Genomic DNA, 21,263 nt, shown 5'->3' on the forward strand with positions numbered 1-21,263 from the left:
GGTGTACGCTGAGCACACAACAATGGAACTACCTTCTGATTTATGCCTAATCTATTTGCCAGACAATGTGCCCAAAATCTCTTACTTTCTGTGGTCGATTAAATCAATTCACCAAGGACTATGGATGAAACCAAGGATCATATAACTTCATTCTTGGATTAGTATCCAAAGGAAATCAAAAGAAGCTGCAGTTGTTAAAAAATCTGAAATAAAAGCAGAAAATATGGGAAGCGTTCAGCAGAATAGGCAGTATCTGTAGTCAGTGAAATAGAGTTGATGATTCAGATCAAAGTTCAAAGTAAATTTTATTATCAGAGTACATATAGTGTTTGTCACCAAATAAAATCCTGTGATTCTTTTCCCTGCAGGCATGTTCAGCAAATCTATAGAATCGTAACTGTAAACAGGATCAATGAAAGATCAAGTACAGCATAGAAGACAATACATTTTGCAAATACATACATAAATAAATAGCAATAAATAATGAGAGCATGAAATACCAAGAATAAGAGTCCTTAATTGAGATAGTTTGTTGTGGACGCATCTCAGTAGATGAGTGTGGTCATCCTCTTCTGTTCAAGAGCCTGATGGTTGAAGGGTAGTAACTGTTCTTGAAACTGGTGGCGTGAGTCCAAAGACACGATAAAATACACTTCGTCAGAACAGATGTAAGTTTTTGTCCTCAAATGTCAGATGATGGATTTAACTTCATGTAATTGGGCCAACTATAATAATCTAGCAACATATAGAATTACAGCGTATTATAAAAAGCGTATTATAAAATATTTATTAATGTTCATCAGGAAAGAAAAGCCTCAGTTTTCACCTTGGCTGGCCTAAATGTGATTGTAGCCATGTCAGTGTGGGATGAATCTCAAATGCCATTTGTTTTGGGGATTTTTTGAAATGAAGTAATGCCACAAGTAATCAAGGCCTCATTAATATGCCCATCTTGTGAATGGAGAAGAAATATGAATGCATGTATTAGCTGAGCTATCTTCAACTACGATGTAGAGTTCTTAAGACTATCTCTGTAAAATCATTCAAGTTCACTGGAAAGATAAGCTAACCAATGCCAAAGCTCTCCGCCCAAACTAGGGAAGTCCATTTTGAGCTCTAACGCACAAAGATAGTACCAAATTTACAGAGGGACAAATTCAAGGTTGTGCTAAAAGCCAACTAGAAAAATCATCAACATATCCTCTAACTCTCAGGCATCTCTGGCCACAATAGCTCAAAATGAAGGAGAAGTACATGGCAGGTTATTAAAATCCGAAAGTCTGTGCAGTGGGAGCACACAGAAATCAAGTATAATCAGCAGAAAGAGCACACCTCCTCACAAACCAATGGTCCGTCCATCCTATCTGCACTTCCAACCCATTTGTGAAGACTCTGCAATTCCTCATTGGCCAGTTCAGTCACTTCAGAAGCCACAAACTGGAATGGAAGCCAGTAATCCTCAATCCTAAACAACTGCCGAATATATAAATTAGAATGTGGTAGAATCTTCTATATGTTTCCATTTCAGATTCTAAAATGATTTCTGCACATATTATCACATAAGACCATAAGACATAGGAGCAGGATTAGGCCATTCAGCCCATCAAGTTTGCTCCGCCAATCCATCATGGCCGATCCCAGATCCTGCTCAACCCCATAAATTGCCTTCTCGCCATATCCTTTGATTCCCTGACCGATCAGGAAACAATCAACTTCCACCTTAAATGTACCCACAGATATAAATGTGTAGAGTCAGAAAGAGGTACAGCATTGAAACTGGCCCTCCAACCACTGAGTCTGTGCTGACCATTAACCACTAATTTTCGGCTATCCCATTTGCTGTTTCCCCTATACCGTCATCAAATTCTCCCAGATTTTACCATTCATTTTCACACTAGGAGCAATTTACAGTGGCCAACTAACCAACCAAAATGTACGTCTTTGGCATGTGGAAAGCAGATCAGGATCAGGTTTATTATCACAGACATGTGATGTGAAATTTGTTAACTTAGCAGCAGCAGCAGCAGTTCAATGCAATACATAATCTAGCAGAGAGAAGAAAATAATAAACAAAATTGAAAAATATAGTAACAAATGCACAAGTAAATCAATTACCTATATTGAATAGATTTACAAAACGTGCAAAAACAGAAATACTGTATATTAAAAAAAAGTGAAGTAGTGTCCAAAGATTCAATGTCCATTTAGGAATCAGATGGCAGAGGGGAAGAAGCTGTTCCTGAATAGCTGAGAGTGTGCTTCAGGCTTCTGTACCTCCACCTGATGGTAACAGTGAGAAAAGGGCATGCCCTGGATGCTGGAGGTCCTTAATAATGGACACTGCCTTTTTGAGACACCACTCCCTGAAGATGTCCTGGGTACTTTGTAGGCTAGTGCCCAAGATGGAGCTGACTAGATTTACAACCTTCTGCAGCTTCTTTCAGTCCTGTGCAGTAGCCCCTCCATACCAGACAGTGATGCAGCCTGTCAGAATGCTCTCCATTGCACAACTATAGAAGTTTTTGAGTGTATTTGTTGACATGCCAAATCTCGTCAAATTCCTAATAAAGAATAACTGTTGTCTTGCCTTCTTTATAACTACATTGATATGTTGGGACCAGATTAGATCCTCAGAGATCTTGACACCCAGGAACTTGAAGCTGCTCACCTTCTCCACTTCTGATCCCTCTATGAGGATTGGTATGTGCTCCTTTGTCTTACTCTTCCTGAGGTCCATAATCAGCTCTTTCGTCTTACTGACGTTGAGTGTCAGGTTGCTGCTGCAGCACCACTCCAGTAGTTGGCATATCTCACTCCTGTACACCCTCTCATCACTACCTGAAATTCTACCAACAATGGTTGTAACATCAGCAAATTCATAGATGGTATTTGAGCTGTGCCTAGCCACACAGTCATGTGTATACAGAGAGTAGAGCAGTGGGCTCAGCACACACCCCTGAGGTGCACCAGGTTTGATCGTCATCGAGGAGAATATGTTATTACCAATCCACACAGATTGTAGTCTTCCGGTTAGGAAGTCGAGGAACCAATTGCAGAGGGAGGTACAGAGGCCCAGGTTCTGCAACTTCTCAATCAGGATTGTGGAAATGATGGTATTAAATGCTGAGCTATAGTCAATGAGCTGCATCCGGATGTAGGTGTTTGTGTTGTCCAGGAAGTCTAAAGACGTGTGGAGAGCCATTGAGATTGCGTCTGCCATTAACCTATTGTGGCGATAGGCAAATTGTAATGGGTCCAGGTCCTTGCTGAGGATGGAGTTCAGTCTAGTCATAACCAACCTCTCAAAGCATTTCATCATTGTTGATGTGAGTGGTACTGGGTGATAGTCATTAAGGCAGCCCACATTATTCTTCTTAGGCACTGGTGTAATTGTTGCCTTCTTAAGCAAGTGGGAACTTCCGCCCATAGCAGTGAGAGGTTGAAAATGTCCTTGAATACTCCCTCTAGTTGGTTGGCACATGTTTTCAGAGCATTCCCAGGTACTCCAACAGGATCTTCCACCTTGCAAGGGTTCACTCTCCTTAAAGACAGCCTAACATCGGCCTCTGAGACAGAGATCACAGGGTCATCAGGTGCAGCAGAGATCTTCAAAGCTGTAGTTGTGTTCTCCCTTTCAAAGCGTGCATAGAAGGCTTTGAGTTCATCTTGTTCTGGAGCTGCTCCGGCCTATGGTCAGGCCACACTTAGATCCCCTCCAGTTCGCCTACCAGCCCCGACTAGGAGTTGAGGATGCCATCGTCTACCTGCTGAACTGTGTCTACGCCCACCTGGACAAGCCAGCGAGCACTGTGAGGGTCATGTTTTTTGACTTCTCCAGTGCGTACAACAACATCCACCCTGCTCTGCTGAGGGAGAAGCTGACAGCGATGCAGGTGGATGCTTCCCTGGTATCATGGATTCTTGACTACCTGACTGGCAGACCACAGTACGTGTGCTTGCAACACTGTGTGTCCGACAGAGTGATCAGCAGCACAGGGGCTCCACAGGGGACTGTCTTGTCTCCTTTTCTCTTCAGCATTTACACCTCGGACTTCAACTACTGCACAGAGTCTTGTCATCTTCAGAAGTTTTCGGATGACTCTGTCATAGTCGGATGCATCAAGCAAGGGAGATGAGGCTGAGTACAGGGCTACGGTAGGAAACATTCGTCACATGCTGTGAGCAGAATTATCTGCAGCTTAATGTGAAAAAGACTAAGGAGCTGGTGGTAGACCTGAGGAGAGCTAAGGTACCGGTGACCCCTGTTTCCATCCAGGGGGTCAGTGTGGACATGGTGGAGGATTACAAATACCTGGGGATACGAATTGACAATAAACTGGACTGGTCAAAGAACACTGAGGCTGTCTACAAGAAGGGTCAGAGCCGTCTCTATTTCCTGAGGAGACTAAGGTCCTTTAACATCTGCCAGATGATGCTGAGGATGTTCTACGAGTCTGTGGTGGCCAGTGCTATCATGTTTGCTGTTGTGTGCTGGGCAGCAGGCTGAGGGTAGCAGACACCAATAGAATCAACAAACTTATCCGTAAGGCCAGTGAAGTTGTGGGAATGGAACTGGACTCTCTCACAGTGGTGTCTGAAAAGAGGATGCTGTCTAAGTGGCATGCCATCTTGGACAATGTCTCCCATCCACTACATAATGGACTGGTTGGGCACAGGAGTACATTCAGCCAGAGACTCATTCCACCGAGATGCAGCACAGAGCGTCATAGGAAGTCATTCCTGCCTGTGGCCATCAAACTTTACAACTCCTCCCTTGGAGGATCAGACGTCCTGAGCCAATAGGCTGATCCTGGACTTACTTCATAATTTACTGGCATAATTTACATATTACTATTTAACTATTTATGGTTCTATTACTATTTATTATTTATGGTGCAACTGTAATGAAAACCAATCTCCCCCGGGATCAATAAAGTATGACTATGACTATGTAGTGAAACATCGTTGCCGTACATTCTATTGGGTGTCGCTTTGTAGGAAACAATGGACGAAACCCATGCAGTCACAGGAAAAATGTGCAAAAGCCTCACAGACAGGACTCAAGGTCAGAATTGAATCCAGGAACCTGGAGGTGTGAGATACGGCCAGTCTTGTGTCTTATTTTTACCCCTTCTGCCAATGCAACATATCTATTGTTCTCATCTTATACTGGGCAAATACCGTTTTAGCTTCAACTGAATTCCCTGTACTTCTTGTAGACCTGATTTCCAAATATTTTTGATTTCTAATTCCATCTGCTTCCAACCATGTTTACTGTGAGCAAGAAAAAACCTGCAGATGCTGGAAATCCAAGCGATACACACAAAATGCAGGAGGAATTCAACAAGCCAGGCAGCACCTGTGGAAAACAGTAAACAGTTGACATTTCGGGCAGAGACCCTTCATCAGGACTGGAGAAAAAATATGAGAAGTCAGAGTAAAGGGTGGGGGATGGAAGGTAGAAGTACAAGGTAGTAGGTACATTGAATCGTGCCTCGTAAACACAAAATAATCTGCAGATGCTGGGGTCAAAGCAGATTGGGGGACCGCTTCGTTGAGCACCTCCGCTCTGTCTGCCAAGACAGACAGGATCTCCCAGTAGCCACCCACTTCAACTCTGCTTCCCACTCCCATTCAGATATGTCCATACATGGCCTCCTCTACTGCCATGATAAGGCTAAACTCAGGTTGGAGGAGCAACACCTCATATACCGTCTAGGTAGTCTCCAGCCCCTTGGTATGAACATAGAATTCTCCAACTTCCAGTAATTCCCTCCCCCTCCCTTCCCCTATCCCTATGTCACTCTGCCCCCTCCCCCAGCTGCCTACCACCTCCCTCTTGGTTCCGCCTCCCTCTACTATCCATTGTGTTTTCCCCTATTCCTTCTTCACCTTTCCTGCCTATCACCTCCCTGCCTCCCTTCCCCACCTCTTTATCTTTCCCCTTAATGGTTCTTCACCTGGAACCTACCAGCCTTCTCCTTCCCACCCTCCCCCCACCTTCTTTATAGGGCCTCTGCCCCTTCCCCCTACAGTCCTGACGAAGGGTTCCGGCCCGAAACCTCGACCGATCTTTTCCACGGATGCTGCCCGACCTGCTGAGTTCCTCCAGCATGTTGTGAGTGTTGAATTTGGGCCTGCAGTTTATTCACTTTGGTTTGTACGTTCATATAATTATTTCTTTGGGTCATTGGAGCTTATTTGACCCCTGATCTCAACAGATATGTCTGTGACTCATGGTGATGTGTGTGTGCACATCCTGCAGTATCTCTACCAGTTGTCTTAGAGAAGCCAGTTTTGGGTGGCCGCGACGTATTTCCTAAGAAGAGGATGAATTTTGCTGGTAGTAATTCATCTCATAACTGTTTTAAATGCCAACAATGTGGATTTCATCATCTGTGTTTTAACTTGAATGAAGAGGTAAAGAAAACTTCTCAAATATAAAGAGGAATTACACAATTCTATTTGGTAAGATGTTTCTGACTGAACCAAATAAATAGAAGCCGTGGTGCTTAAGAAAGATATTGTTGAACATTGAAGCCCATTGTTCATAATTGGAGAAATGATGGAACAATGCCAACATAAAGAGTGGGTGACATAATACACATGAGGACAAAATGCAATGTGACAAACAGAAAGATCTGTATATACATGCAATGCCAAATCTCAGCACTGTAACATTAACTACAGTTCAGTAAGATTGAAATAAATATTGGATTTATAATCCAGTGTTTCTTAGTCTGTCATAATACAATTAGAAGCATGTTGTGTATTGCTTCAAATGTTTTTTTTTTACCAAGCTGCTGTAGTGTGCTTCATATGTTCATTTGAAGAGCATTATTGGTGATTTCCTGTGATATGATCATCTCTCTCTCTCTCTCTCTCTCCCTCCCTCCCCTCTTTTTTGCAGTATGTTACAAGTCACTTTGCAAGAAATTGTTTGAATAACCTAGGCAGTTCTATGAACTTAGCCCAGATGTTATAACAGTTACATTGCATGGATGGAATGCTTTAGCTGACCAGTAAAGACTACTTTAATTTTTTTATGCTGAAATAACAGGGATGTAAAATTCTATTATATTGTTAACAAATTCCTATGTAAGACAATACAATTGTGTGCTTAAATAAAATAAACGTCATGCCATCTCACATGTGATGACAGCATTTAAAGATTCAAAGATTCAAAGTTCATTTTTCATCAAAGTATGTATGCAGTATACCACCCTGAGGTATGTCTTCCCACAGACAGCCATGAAACAAAGAAACACCATGGAACCTGTACAAAAACAACATCAAACAGCCAGCATGCAAAAAATGAACAAATCATGCAAACAGCAAATAATGAGTGAAAAACACAGAATATAAAACATCAAACCACAACGTAATTGAAACAGTCTAGGGGTGTTTAGTTCAGTTCAGTTCAATTTAGTGCTATGGCAAAGCCAGTCCACCATGATCAAAATCACACAAAATAGCAATTAAAAAAAGGAGCAACCACAAACCAGAAACACATCATAACCTGAACTACAGAGTCCAATCCACAAACTGCATCAATTAAACTTTGCCCAAGACTCAAGACTCCAGCACCATTGAGTGCGAGGGAGAGAATGGTCAAACGTAGGCAGGTGGCTCTGAACACCCACTCACCATCCATTCTCATCCTCATTGATTTCAATCTTGCTCGATGCTTTAATTGGCAAAATTGGCAAGAAATGGAGTTGATCGTGGGCTCGTGCCTTGTCTCCAGCTTCTTGGCCTCCAGGCCACACACTCAACTCGTAACCTTGGAGAAAGTAAAGTGCCAGACCGCACACGCAGCCCGAAATCACACCAGCATACTGTAAATCACAGGTTCCAATGGTAACAGAATCATATTTAAAGGGATCAGGGGGTATGGAGAGAAGGCAGGTATAGGGTTCTAAGTTGGATGATCAGCCATGATTGTAATGAATGGCGGTGCAGGCTCGAAGGACTGAAAGGCCTACTCCTGCACCTATTATCTGTTTCTATGTTTCTATATTTGAAAGATGAAGAAGACGAAGTAAAGGAAGTAAAAGAAGTAGTTTTGTGAACTGACTGAAGACGTTGCCTTGATTGCATTGTTTGCTGGTGCCATCTTCTTCAGGTCAAAATGATAGGTAAGCAGATATCATTGGTCCCCTTTGCTAAGGTGCCACTGTCCTCTCTCCCTTAAAATACTATCATACTCTCCTACAGAAACATTCGACACATCCTCCTGAGCAAATCAGAATCAGATTTACCTTCACTGGTATAAATCATGGCAATAGCCCATGGATTAATCAAGAGGTTCATTATCGGCTGAGGACCAGATCTGTGGCATTTAAATCCGGTGAATTAGGTCTGTACCGGAATACCAGATATGACTTGCAGGGGATATTTCTGAGAGAGGTTGGAGGCTACGTTGGATGCACCTCAACTCTGGCGGGGCTTGCAGGCCATTACTTCATACAAAGCAAAGCCCAATATCAGGAATAGCAGTGACGCTTCACTACCAGATGAGCTCAACGTCTTTTACGATCACTTTGAAAGAGAAAATAAAACTGTGATCTCTGTCTTGAAGGCCAACATCAGAACATCTTTCAAGAGGGTAAACTCTCGCAATGCATCAGGCCCAGAAAGAATACCTGGAAAGGCTCTGAAAACTTGTGCCAACCAACTGGTGTGGGTATTCAAAGATAATTTCAATCTCTCATTTCTACGATCAGAAGTTTCCAGCTGCTTCAAAAGGGCAACAATTATACCAGTACCCAAGAAGAGTAGTGTGAGCTGTCTCAATGACTATTGTTCAGTAGCACTCACTATTGTTCAGTAGGGTTGAAATGCTTTGTGCGGTTGGTCATGGTTAGAATCAGCTCCTGTCTCAGGAAGGACCTGGACCCACTGCACTTTGCCTATCTTCACAAAAGGTCTACAGCAAATGCAATCTCAATGGCTCGCTACATGGCCTTGGATCACCTGGACAATATAAATAACCCTGTCTGGATGCTTTTATTAACTGCATCTCAGAGTTTAGTATCATCATCCCTACAGTTCTGATCAAAAAGCTGCAGAACTTGGGCCTCAGTACCTCCCTCTGCAACAGGATCCTTGACTTCTTAACCAGAGGACCTCAATGGAAATAACATCTCTACCTCGCTGACAACCAACACTGGCGCACCACAGGGATGTGTTCTTAGCCCTCTGCTCTACTCTCTCTACACCCTTGACTGTGGCTAGGCATAGCCCAATTGCCATTTATAAATTTGCTGATGATACAGACATTGTTGGCAGAACCTCAGATGGTGATGAGAGAGGATACAGGAGCGAGATGTATCACCTAGTTGAGTGGTATCATAGCAACAATCTTGCACTCATCATTACTAAGACCAAAGAACTGATTGTGGACTTCAGGAAGGGTAAGATGAGAGAACACAAATCAATCATCATAGAGGGATCAGAAGTGGAGAGAGTGATAATGTCAAGTTCCTGGGCGTCAACGTCTCTGAGGACCTAACCTGGTCACATAATATTGATGCAGCTGTAAAGAAGGCAAGACATTGGCTCTATGTACTTCATTAGGAGTTTGAAGAGATTTGGTCTGTCACCTAAAACACTCGAAAACTTCTACAGATGTACCATGGAGAGCATCTTGACTGGCTGCGTGACCATCTGGTACTGGTATGGGGGGGGTGTGGCTACTGCACAGGATCGAAGTAAGTTGCGGAAAGTAGCTAAATTTAGTCAGTTCCATCATGGGTACTCGCCTCTGTGGTATACAAGACGTTTCCAAGGAGTGGTGCCTCAAGAAGGTGGTGACCATCATTAAGTACTCCCACCACCCAGGACAGGCCCTCTTCTCATTGTTACCATCAGGAAGGAGGGACAAGAGCCTGAAGGCACACACTCAGCAATTCAGGAGCAGCGTTTTCCCTCTGTCATCTGATTTCTAAATGGACATTGAACTCGTGAACACCACCTCAAAACTTTTTTTTAATTCCTGTTTTTGCACTACTTATTTTAACTTAAAAATTAGGATACATATATATAATTACCATGATTAGGCAATGTATGGGCAATGTATTCAATGTATATTTATCAAGCATTGCATTGTATTGCTTCCTCAAAGTTAACATATTAAACCTGATTCTGGAACAGGCTGCCAGGTGTAGTAGGTGGAAGCAAACAATCAAGGTGATGAAGGTATTGAGACAGGCATGAGAACATGCAGGCAGATGGGATTAGTTTAATTTAATCATGGTTGGTGCAGATATCATTGGCTGAAAGATCTGTTCTTGTGCAGTACTGCTCTCTGTTCTAAAACTTGAACTTCTGTGCCTCCCTCTGCAACTAGATCCTTGACGTCCTCATCAGGAGACCACAGTCAGTGTGCATCAGAAATAACTTCTCCTAACTGACAATCAAGACAGGTGCACCTCAAGGATATATACTTCTCAACTCTCTCTACACATTATTGTGTGGCTAGGCACAGCTCAAATGGTACCTTACATTTGCTGATGAGACAACTACTGTTGGCAGAATCTCAGATGGTGATGAGGAGACGTACAGGAGTGAGATAGATCGGCTGGTTCAGTGGTGTCACAACATCAACCATACACTCAGTAATAGTAAGGCCAAGGAATTGACAGTGGACTTCAGGAAAGAAGGTGCACCAGCAATTATACTTTTACTTTATTAGGAACTTGAGCAGATTTGGTATGTCACTGAAGACTCTAGCAAATTTCTACAGATGTACTGTGGAAAGCATCCTGACTGGTTGCATCCCCACCTGGTAATTAGGCTGTACTGTACAAGATTGAAAGAGGCTGCAGAGAGCTTTAGGCATTAACCTCCCCACCATTGAGAACATCGATCAGATGGTTTCATCACGGAAATGACACCGGGCTGCAGTTCCATCAAGGTCATGGCTTAGATTTAGTTGTAAGTTTATAGGGATGGTTTTGGGGATGGACAGGGAGATTAGGGGGTCAGGTTAGAGTTTAGGGATGGGGATGTGGGAGTTAGAGGTCAGGCCAGAATCGAGTCCTCCACTCTACACTCTACACTTGAAGGCCAGCAACGTGGGTGAGTGATGATGGACATCCAGAGACTAGGCTTCTGCTCGACACCTAAAGTCTAGCAATATGGGTGGGTGACGAAGGACATCCAGAATCTAGGCCTCCGCTCTGCACTTGAAGGTCAGTGACATGGATATGGGATGAAACATATCTGTGGATTTTGGGCTGTCTCAATTCATTGAGCTCTAGGATTGGATGTCTGCACAAGCAGGAGGCACGATGGCCGGTGAGCAGATGAACCAAGAGCTTGAGTCTGGAGTTTGAGGTCCTGTCATCTGCTAATCTGGGCGTTGATACCAAAAGTCCAAGCCTGAAGATTGATCAGAAGTATGGAAGCTGGAGCCCAACAGCCAACGCCTGGAGACTGAAGACAAGAGGACTGTCCTTGTATGGGAGTGAGAAGGAAGAAAGGATCTTGTGCTGTTGGTGTTTTGTTGGTTATCATGCTCTGTTTTGTTATGTCCTGTGGTCTACAGTTAAGCATTGTGGGTATGCTGTGTTGGTGCTGGAATGTGTGGAATACTTGCAGGCTTCTCCCTGCACATCCTCAGGCTGCATTGGTTCCTAAAACAAACAAAGCATTTCACAGTCTGTTTTAATGTACATGCGATTAGCAAATGAATCTGGATCTGAATCTGAATCTTCAAATGGTAGTGCCTCGAGACGGCAGCATCCATTATTAAGCACCCTCCTCATACAGGACTTGCCCTCTTCTTATTACTACCATCAGGGAGGAGGTACAGGAGACTGAAAATGCACACTCAATGCTTTAGGAACAGCTTCTTCCCCTCTGCCATCAGATGAACACCATCTCACTACTTTGTTCTCTGTTGCACTATTTATTTGTTTATATATTTCTTCTTCTAACCTTGTGGGCACGTGGCCAAGTGGTTAAGGCATTGGACTAGTGACCTGAAGGTTGTGAGTTTGAGCCCCAGCTGAGGCAACATATGTCTTCAAGCAAGGCACTTAATCACACAGTTCTCTGTGACAAAACTGGTGCCAAGCTGTATGGGTCCTAATGCCCTTTCCTTGGACAACATTGGTGTCGTGGAGCAGGGAGTTTTGCAGCACGGGAAACTGCTGGTCTTCCATACAACCTTGCCCAGGCCTGTGCCCTGGAGAGTGAAGACTTTCCAGGCGCAGATCCATGGTCTCGCAAGACTAATGGATGCCTTAATTAATCTTGTAACCTGCAACAATTTTTTATGTATAGCTGCTGCAAAACAATTTTCACGACATACATCCGTGATAATAATTCTGATTCTGAAATTTTTGAAATCTTGATAGAGTGAAGTAGCCATTATGCTTGCTCCTGTAACTTGTCAAGAATGATCCTCAGTTAATACAGTAAATAGGAGATCAGAAAGAAATGATAATGGTCATTCCTTATATGTCAGTCAGCATAATTAACATTCTCTCCCTTGTCTTAATGAATAACATCACAATAAAGGCACATGCTTTGTTATTTGAACAATTATAAATGGATTTTCCACCAGAAAACATTGGACTACAATTTGAAACAAATAAAGGAAATTTTTAACTTTCCTGAACAAAAGTTGTCAGGACCAAACATAGAGCCCAATTCCAGATTGAAAGAGTGAACACTAAAATAACAACAGAAAGTGTTGGAAATACCTGGTGAGGCCTCATCTGTGGGAAGAGAAATGGAGTTAACGTTTCAGGTTGAACACCCTTCATAACTTTCAACTGTAAACAAGTGATTGCTTGATAATTGAAGTTAGGTTTAATTCACTCAATGCATTTTGCACAAAGGGACCATTCTTGGGATTATTAAAGAAACAATTGGTGGTGCAGGCAAAGTTTGGGAGCAGCACATGCTGAGCTTCTCCAACATTTTGTAAATTTCAGGTACAGTTTAAAACATATTTTTACGGATGACACGAGGAATTCTGCAGATGCTGGAAATTCAAACAACACACATCAAAGTTGTTGGTGAACGCAGCAGGCCAGGCAGCATCTCTAGGAAGAGGTACAGTCGACGTTTCGGGCCGAGACCCTTCCTAGAGATGTTGCCTGACCTGCTGCGTTCACCAGCAACTTTGATGTGTGTTGCTTTATACGGATGAATTAAGATAGTTCTGAAAGCCTTCTACATTCCTTACTATGATCACAATTACGACCATCCCTCAGTAGCTGGTTGGTAAACTGCCCTCATTACGTCTCAAAATCTCTCCTATAACTGGATACTGGACTTCTTGACAGAAAGGCAGTCTGTATTGGCAGAAACATCTCCAGCTCCTTCAAGTTGATCACGGCATTCCCCAGGGTCACATGCTCGGCCCATTTGATGCATGACTGAACCTTTCAATCCAGTTCAAAATGAATCACCAAGTTCGCTGATGACACAAACATCAGCCTCATCGACCTTGTTGATGAGTCGGCGTACAGAGAAGAGCTGATAGAATGGTGCAAACACAACAACTTGAGTGCCAATGTGGAAAAGCCTAAAGAAATGATTGTGGACTTTAGGAAGGTGCAGAATGACCACTTCTCGGTGCACATACACAACTCCCTTGTGAAGAAAGTTAGGAGCACCAAGTTTCGGGGTGTGCACATGACGATCTCACCTGGTCCCTCAACACCACCTCTTTCGTCGAGAAAGCACAGCAGTGTCCCCACATCCTGATCAGACTGAGGCGAGTAAGCTCCATGCCCCCATTTTAAACAATTTTTACCAGACCATCACCAAGAACGTCCTGACCAGTTGCATCACCATCTGGTACAGTAATTGAAAGACATCTGACCGCAAGACCCTACAAAGGATTGCAAGAACTAGTGAGAGGATCATAGGGGTCTCTCTTCCACCCATTAAGAGATATCTGTCAAGAGTGCTGTGTATGCAGGACCCTCAGCAATGTCAATGATCCCTCCTATCTATCCAACAATACCTTTGACCTCCTACCATCAGGCAGTAGCATCAGGACAAGGACTGTTAGGATGGGAAACAGCTTCTTCCCCCAGGCTGTAAGACTACTGAACTTCCTGCCACCACCCAGGTCTCACCACGTATGAAGCGGCCATAGCGTTATACTGTTTACTTTTTAACTTGTACTGTATATGCACCTTATTATTTGTTAATTTATTTCTGGTAATATTACTTTACGTGCTATGTGTGTGAGTTATATGTATTGTGTTGTGCACCTTGGTCTGTAGGAAAGTTGTTTCATTTGGCAATATGCATATGTACAATTGAATGACAATAAACTGAATTTGAACCTGAACTTGAATTAAGGACAGGCGATTTTGTGGGCAGAGTCACACCAGTGAGAAACCTGTGCCTCCAGTTAGTTCCGGTTTTATTTTGAGAACTTATGTTTTGCTTCAATTATCTTGGTTACCTAACGCACATTACAAAGAGAATAATCAATGACCTACTCTGTTCACCGTACCTAATGTGTGCTATTCCCCCCCCCCCCCCGTGATTACAGATCACGGGTGTTAACTTCTAATGAACTGAATAGACGCTCAATTTGTCTACTGGCATCGGCAGGTCTCTGCCAATCAGGTTTACGGTTGTAGTTCGGTGAGAATCTGAAGTAAAATTTGAATGCTTTCCTTTAAGAGTTAAGTATTCTTATGACAATTAAATAACAAAAATTTCAATTGGCCTTTAAGTTTCTCGAAACCACTTAAAGAAAACGACAATAAAATAATTTCCTGTCCAAATATTCTGCAGTATAATATGAATTCACATCTAACGAATTTGATTCCTATTGTCATAATCAGAGGATACCAATCCTTTCCAAAGCTCCTCCTTAAAAGCAAAAAAGGGAAAATCTGCAGATGTTGGAAGTCCGAGTAACACACAAAATGCTGGAGGAATTCAACAGGCCAGGTAGCCTCTATGCAGAATTGTACAGTCGACGTTTTGGGACTAGACCCTTCAGTAGGACTGGACAAAAAAAGATGAGGAGTCAAAGCATTTCTTGCTAGGAAAGGGATCTGCTCGGCACAGTACTGAATGCAGTCTTCAACTCCCGTTCCAAAAGTTCCTGTTTCCCGTTGGGAACCGCCAGCGGTCGCTGCTGACTCACGAACCGCTCCCAGATTGATGGCCTGGCCCGCACACTCTCAAAGGCGGAAGATAAAAATTGTTTATAAAGAGAAAGCGTTTGTCAAGGAAACGGCAGGGATCTATATTTGACCATATTGCTAACATCAAATATGTAAGCAATATTCAGGTTTTATATTTCACACTAGTTTAATTAATACTTTGTGAAAGAGATATGTGATCTTCAAGTCAGCTGGGTGATGTCGAAGCGTAATAAAATGTTTTTTTAACGAAATTAAACGCCAAATCACTTTTTGGTGGAATGGCTACGGATTACAGAAAGTAGCTAGTCCGCCCTTCAAGTATGTATTGACTCTGCAAGGGATGTCCTGTCAACTCCATTCCACAATTCCTTCTCCACAGCAAGGCAAGTTTTAAACTCTCAGTACTGATAGAACGTGATTTACTAAAACTACTTCCTCCCCTTCTCATTGGCTGGATTAATTCGCTTAAAATACTGTAAAATTGAAACTGATCAAAAAGCTTTCTGTTTTAGCTGATCGCGGTAGACAGAGAATACCATTGGTTTTTGTTCATGCATGGGATGTAGCTTTTGGCAAGATCAAGATTTGTTGCCCAATTCCTAATTTGAGAAGGTAGTTATAAGTTGCCTGGAGCCATTGCAACCCTTGAAGTAAAGACGTGGAGTTCCAAGATTTTGACTCAGTGATAATGGTTTCTATTCCCCAGACAGTATGATGTATGACCTGTAGGGAGCTTTGCCGATGTTGCCATTGAATTCGTGGAGGTTGGAGGTAGAGTGTGTGAATTTTAGAGGTGCAAGTTGGCAAGATGTTCCAATGTGTTTTGCAGATAGGACATGCTGTAGTCATGAAGTGTCAATATTCATGGGGGTAGATGCATATTATAAGATGAAAGGGTTGTGAATCAAGCAGGATATTTATACTCGGATTATTGAGCTTCTCGAATATTAAAGCTGTAGCCATCCAAGCAGGTGAAAACAATTTCTTCACATTCCTGACTTCAACTTTGTTGAAATTGGTGGAAAATCTGTGCATCAATGAGGAAGTCACTTGTCATGGTATACTTAAACTCTGACCTGTTCTTGTAGCAGTACAATTCATGGGATTGGCCCAGTTTAGGTTTGAGTCAATGGTGGTCCCTGGGATGGTAAAAGTCAGGTAATATATTAATTTTTATTTATTTTCTCTCCACAGTATAACAATGGCATTGGATGCTTATGCACTTTTTTTCTGAAGTCACATTAATCTTCTAACCAAACCATACATTAAAATATATACCAAGAGATGTCTGATGATTGATAATTAAAACAGTGTAGCCTTCAAGTGGTGAGGTTAGTAAACAGGAAAAACAAATGTAATTCAGTTCACATTTTAAAGTTAATTAATTAGCATTTGCAGCACAGTAACAAGCTCAAAAAATTGTGATGGTGCTTGTGCTCTGCAGAACCTGCATAATGTTTAGACCTTATTTTTAAACTGCCATTATTACTCCTGCATCTGCATTTACTGTACAAGTTTAGCTGTGTAAGTGGGGAACGTCCTGCAGAAAGAAACTTGATATATAATATACTGTGCCATTGATGGTGTTACAGTACCTCAAATGGGAAGACAGATATTTGCCTTGATCACTAATACCAAAAGGCTGCTTCGTGTACTCTCTGTCTGAAGTCAATGGAACAGAGTATTTGAAGTGGTGAACAAACAAATAAGAATTAGTCAAAGTGAAAGTTGAGTTTATTGTCATATGTAAAAGTACATCTATATATATTTGTATTAAAAAAAACTTGCAGCAGCATCACAAACACGTAGCTCATCTCAGCAGTTTCCACTAATTTTACATTGACAGTTGCCATTATAGGTGTTAACATTGGCTTGTTTCAAGGAAATGTGTATAGATGTAATTAATATTAACTTTCATTTGTACTATGCAATCTATCTGTGTATGCTTGTCACACTGTAACTACATCTATCATTGATAAAGTAAGGAGCTATAATGGCATTATGATGAGCAGGAAGCTATTTGAATGCAGAAACTTGTAAGGGAAATTCAGGCCCAAATTTTTAACATTTTGAATATAATTTAAGAACTTTATAAATTGCAAAAATGTTAAAGCTGCCTCCATCCTTTATTTACATGAGTAGGTTGATAAATATACCTAGACAACATATGACTGTCACAATAAAATAAAGTTTACATGTGCTGGGAATTTAGGGAACTAAATGTAATGCATTTATTAAAAATATGGTTTGCAAGGAAACACTAATAACACTGAAATTAGTTGCTGAAGTGTTGTTAAACATTGAGTATAATGAATTAGAATGTCTCTTTTTATAGAATGTTATATTTTACCCTGAAAGTTGCAAGTGATTACCATTTCCAAAATTATATCATATTGATTAAAACAGATACAAATATATTAAGTAAACTAATACTCAAGACTAGAATTGTTCATGCCTATTTTAATCACAGAAGCAGGCGTGCTTCATTGTTCCAGATTCTTCTGCAGGCTGAAATCAGGGTCATTCATTGGTGAGGCAGTGCGAAGTTTAAAAAGAGCTCAGGAACTTTCACTTTCTTTCTGCAGGCTGAAATCTGCTAAAGAGGTCATTCACTAGTGACGTAGCACAACATTGGAAAAGAACTCCGAAGCTTTCAGCTTTCTTTCTGTGGGCTGAAATCAGCATGGGGCCAATAAAAAGAAACAAGGTGTATGTGGAGTGGCCATTGTTGGAGTGGGCCAATGTTAGAATGGTCTAGCTTTGGCTCAACAGGCTTAGGTGAGAATAGGCTTTGGAAATCACAGGTGGATGTTTTACGTGTTTTTTTTTGCTGTTAGCACATAGCTAGTGCACTGAGAATGAGCTTGGAGGTAGTGGTATATTCTTGGTGTGTTAAGTGTGGAGATTTTGGGAGACATCCAGTCTCCCCGATAACTACATCAGCAAGAAGTGCATTGAGCTGCAACTCTTTAGAGACCGTGTAAAGGAACTGGAACTGCATCTAGATGACCATTGGCTCATAGAGAAAAATGAGGAGGTGATAGGAGCTACAGGGAGTTAGTTACCTCTAAGACACAGGAGGCAGGTACTGGGGTGACTGTCAGGACAGGGAGAAGGAGTAGGCAGCCAGTGCAGAATACCTCTGTGGCCACTCTCCTCAATAATAAGTATACTGCTTTGGATACTATTTTGGGCGGTGGGGGGGGTGTGAAAACTACTGGGGGGGGGGAAACCACAGCAACCGGGTCCCTGGCATTGTCTGGCACTGTGGCTTGGAAGAGAAATGGGGAGGGGGAGGGGAGACGTGGATAGGAGATAACATTTCAATAGTTGATAGGGGATTCCATAATTAGAGGAGCAGAATGCAGACTCTGTGGACATGGAAGTGATGCCTCCTGGGTGCCAGGGTCAAAAACATCTTGGATCAGGCCCATGGCATGCTTGTGGGGGAGGGTGAGCTGCTGGAAGTCATGGTACATATTGGTACCAACAGCATAGGTAGGAAAAGAGAGTAAGTCCTGACAAGAGAATATAGGGAGTTAGGCAGAAAGCTGAAAAGCAGGAGCTCCACAGTATTAATCTCTGGATTTCTACCTGTGCATGTGACAGTTTGGGCAGGAATAGGATGATTTGGCAGATATCCATGGCTGAGAAACTGGTGCAGGGGACAGGGTTTCAGATTCCTGGAACATAGGGATTTCTTCTGGGGAATGTATGACCTGCACAAAAAGGATGGGTTATACCTGAACCCAAGATGGACCAATATCTTTGTTGTCAGGATTGCTAGAGCTTTTGGGGAGGGTTTAAAAAATTTGTTGGGGTGTGGGAACTGGACTAATAGGATTGAGAATATGGTAGTTGGTGTAGAACTAGATGCAGTGTGTAGTGAGGCTGCGAGGAAGGACAAGCAGATGATAGGACAAAATTGCAGTCAGTGAGATGAGTTAAATTTACCAGAGGGTCAAAGTTGAAAAGCATGATGAATACAGGACTGAAGGTGTTATATTTGAATGCACACAGTATGTAGAATAATGTAGATGATCTAGTAGTGCTGTTAAAGATTGTCAGGTATGATGATGTGGGCATCTCTGAGTCTTGACTGAAAGAAAATCATAGTTGAGAGCTTAACAGCCATGGATACACTTTGTACAGAAAGTACAGGCAGGTAGGCAGAGGGGGTAGGTGACTCTATGGGTAAAAAGAAATGAAATCAAATCCTTGGAAAGATGTGACATAGGATCAGAAGATGTAGAACCCCTGTGGGTAGAATTTAGAAACTACAAGAGTAAAAAGACCCTGATGTGAGTTATAAACAGGCCTCTGAACAGTAGCCAGGATGGGAGTTACAAATTATAATGGGAGATCAAAGAGGTATGTAAAAAGGGCAATGTTGCAAGAGTTATGGGGAATGTCAAAATGCAGGTAGTTTGGGAAAATCTAGTTCATGCTGGATCGCAAGAGAAGGAATTAGTAAACACCTATGAGATGGCTTTTTAGAGCAGGTTGTGGTTGAGCCCACTAGGAGAACAGCAATTCTGGGTTGGGACTTAATTAGTGACACAGATTTGGTTAGGAAGAATAAGTAGGTTCTGGAATGGTTTCTCAGGACAGCAAAATTACAAATGTCACTCCACTCTTTAAGGAGGGAGAGAAGCAGAAGAAAGAAAATCATAGGCCAGTAAGCCTGACTTTAGTGGTTGGAAAGATGTTGGAGCCTATTATTATGAATGATAAATCAGGTACTTGAAGGCACATGATAAAATAGGCCAAAGTCAATATGGTTTTCTAAAGGGGAAATACTGCCTGTCAAACCTTTTGGAATTTTTTGAGTAAATTGCTGCCAGGATAGGCAAAGGAGTGGATGTTGTTTATTTGGATTTTCAGAAGGCCTTTGACAAGGTGCCACACATGAGGTTGCTTAATAAGATAAGTGCCTGTGGTATTACAGTAAAGGTACTAGCATGGATAGAAGATTGGCTGACTGGGAGGAGGCAAAGAGTGGGAATAGAGAGGCCCTTTTCTGGTTGGTGTCTGGTGACTCATGGTGTGCCACAGGGATCAGTGTTGAGACTGCTTCTTTTCACATTAAATATCAATGAATTGGATGAAGGAGTTGATGGCTTTGTGGCCAGGTCTGCAGATGATAAGAAGATAGGTGGAGGGTCAGGTGGTGTTGAGGAAGCAGGGAGTGTGCAGAAGGACTTAGACAGTCTGGGGGGATGGGCAAAGGAGTAGCAGTTAGAATATATTGTCATGGTCATTGGCTTTGACAGAAGGAATAAAGGAATGGACTATTTTCTAAATGGGAAGAAAATTCAAAAATCAGAGGTAGATAACGATTTGGGAGTCCTTGTGCAGGATTCCCTAAAGGTTAACTTGCAGGAGGAAGGCAAATGCTAAATGAGCATTCATTACAAAATGAGATTACAAAAGCAAGGATGCAAAGCTGAGGCCTTATAAGGCATTGGTTAGACTGCACTTGCAATATTGTGGGTAGTTTTGGGCACTTTATCTAAGAAAAGATATGCTGGCAATGGTGATAGTCCAGAGGAGGTTCATGAGGAGGATCTTAGGAATGAAAGATTTAACATATAAGGAGTGTTTGATAGTTCTGGGCCTTGTACTTGCTGGAGTTTGAAGAATGAAGGGGGTTCTCATTGAAACTTATCAAATATTGAAAGGTCTAGATAAAGTAGATGTAGAGAGGATGTTTCCCATAGTGGGTGAGTCTAGGACCAGAGGGCACAGCCCAAAATTGAGGGACATTCACTTAGAACAGAAATGAGGAAAATTTTCTTGAGCCAGAGGGTGGTTAGTCTACGGAATTCATTGCCACAGAAGGCTGTGTAGGCCAAGTCATCAGGTACAGTATATTTAAGGAGAACATTGATAGATTCTTGATTGATCAAGACATCAAAGATTATGGGTAGAAGGCAGGAGAATGGAGGTGAGACTGATAATAAATCGGCCATGATGGAATGGCGGAGCAGACGTGATGGGCAATATGGCCTAATTCTGCCCCTAAATCTGTCTTATAAGGTTGTGATCTCTGAAATTTCATTCATTATCCGAAAACGATAAGTCCTTTAATGACTTTGTGAGTCAGAGCATCACAGAGTTCATTAAGGC

Source organism: Mobula birostris, chromosome 8 (assembly GCF_030028105.1).
Source record: "Mobula birostris isolate sMobBir1 chromosome 8, sMobBir1.hap1, whole genome shotgun sequence".
NCBI classification, from domain to species: domain Eukaryota; kingdom Metazoa; phylum Chordata; class Chondrichthyes; order Myliobatiformes; family Myliobatidae; genus Mobula; species Mobula birostris.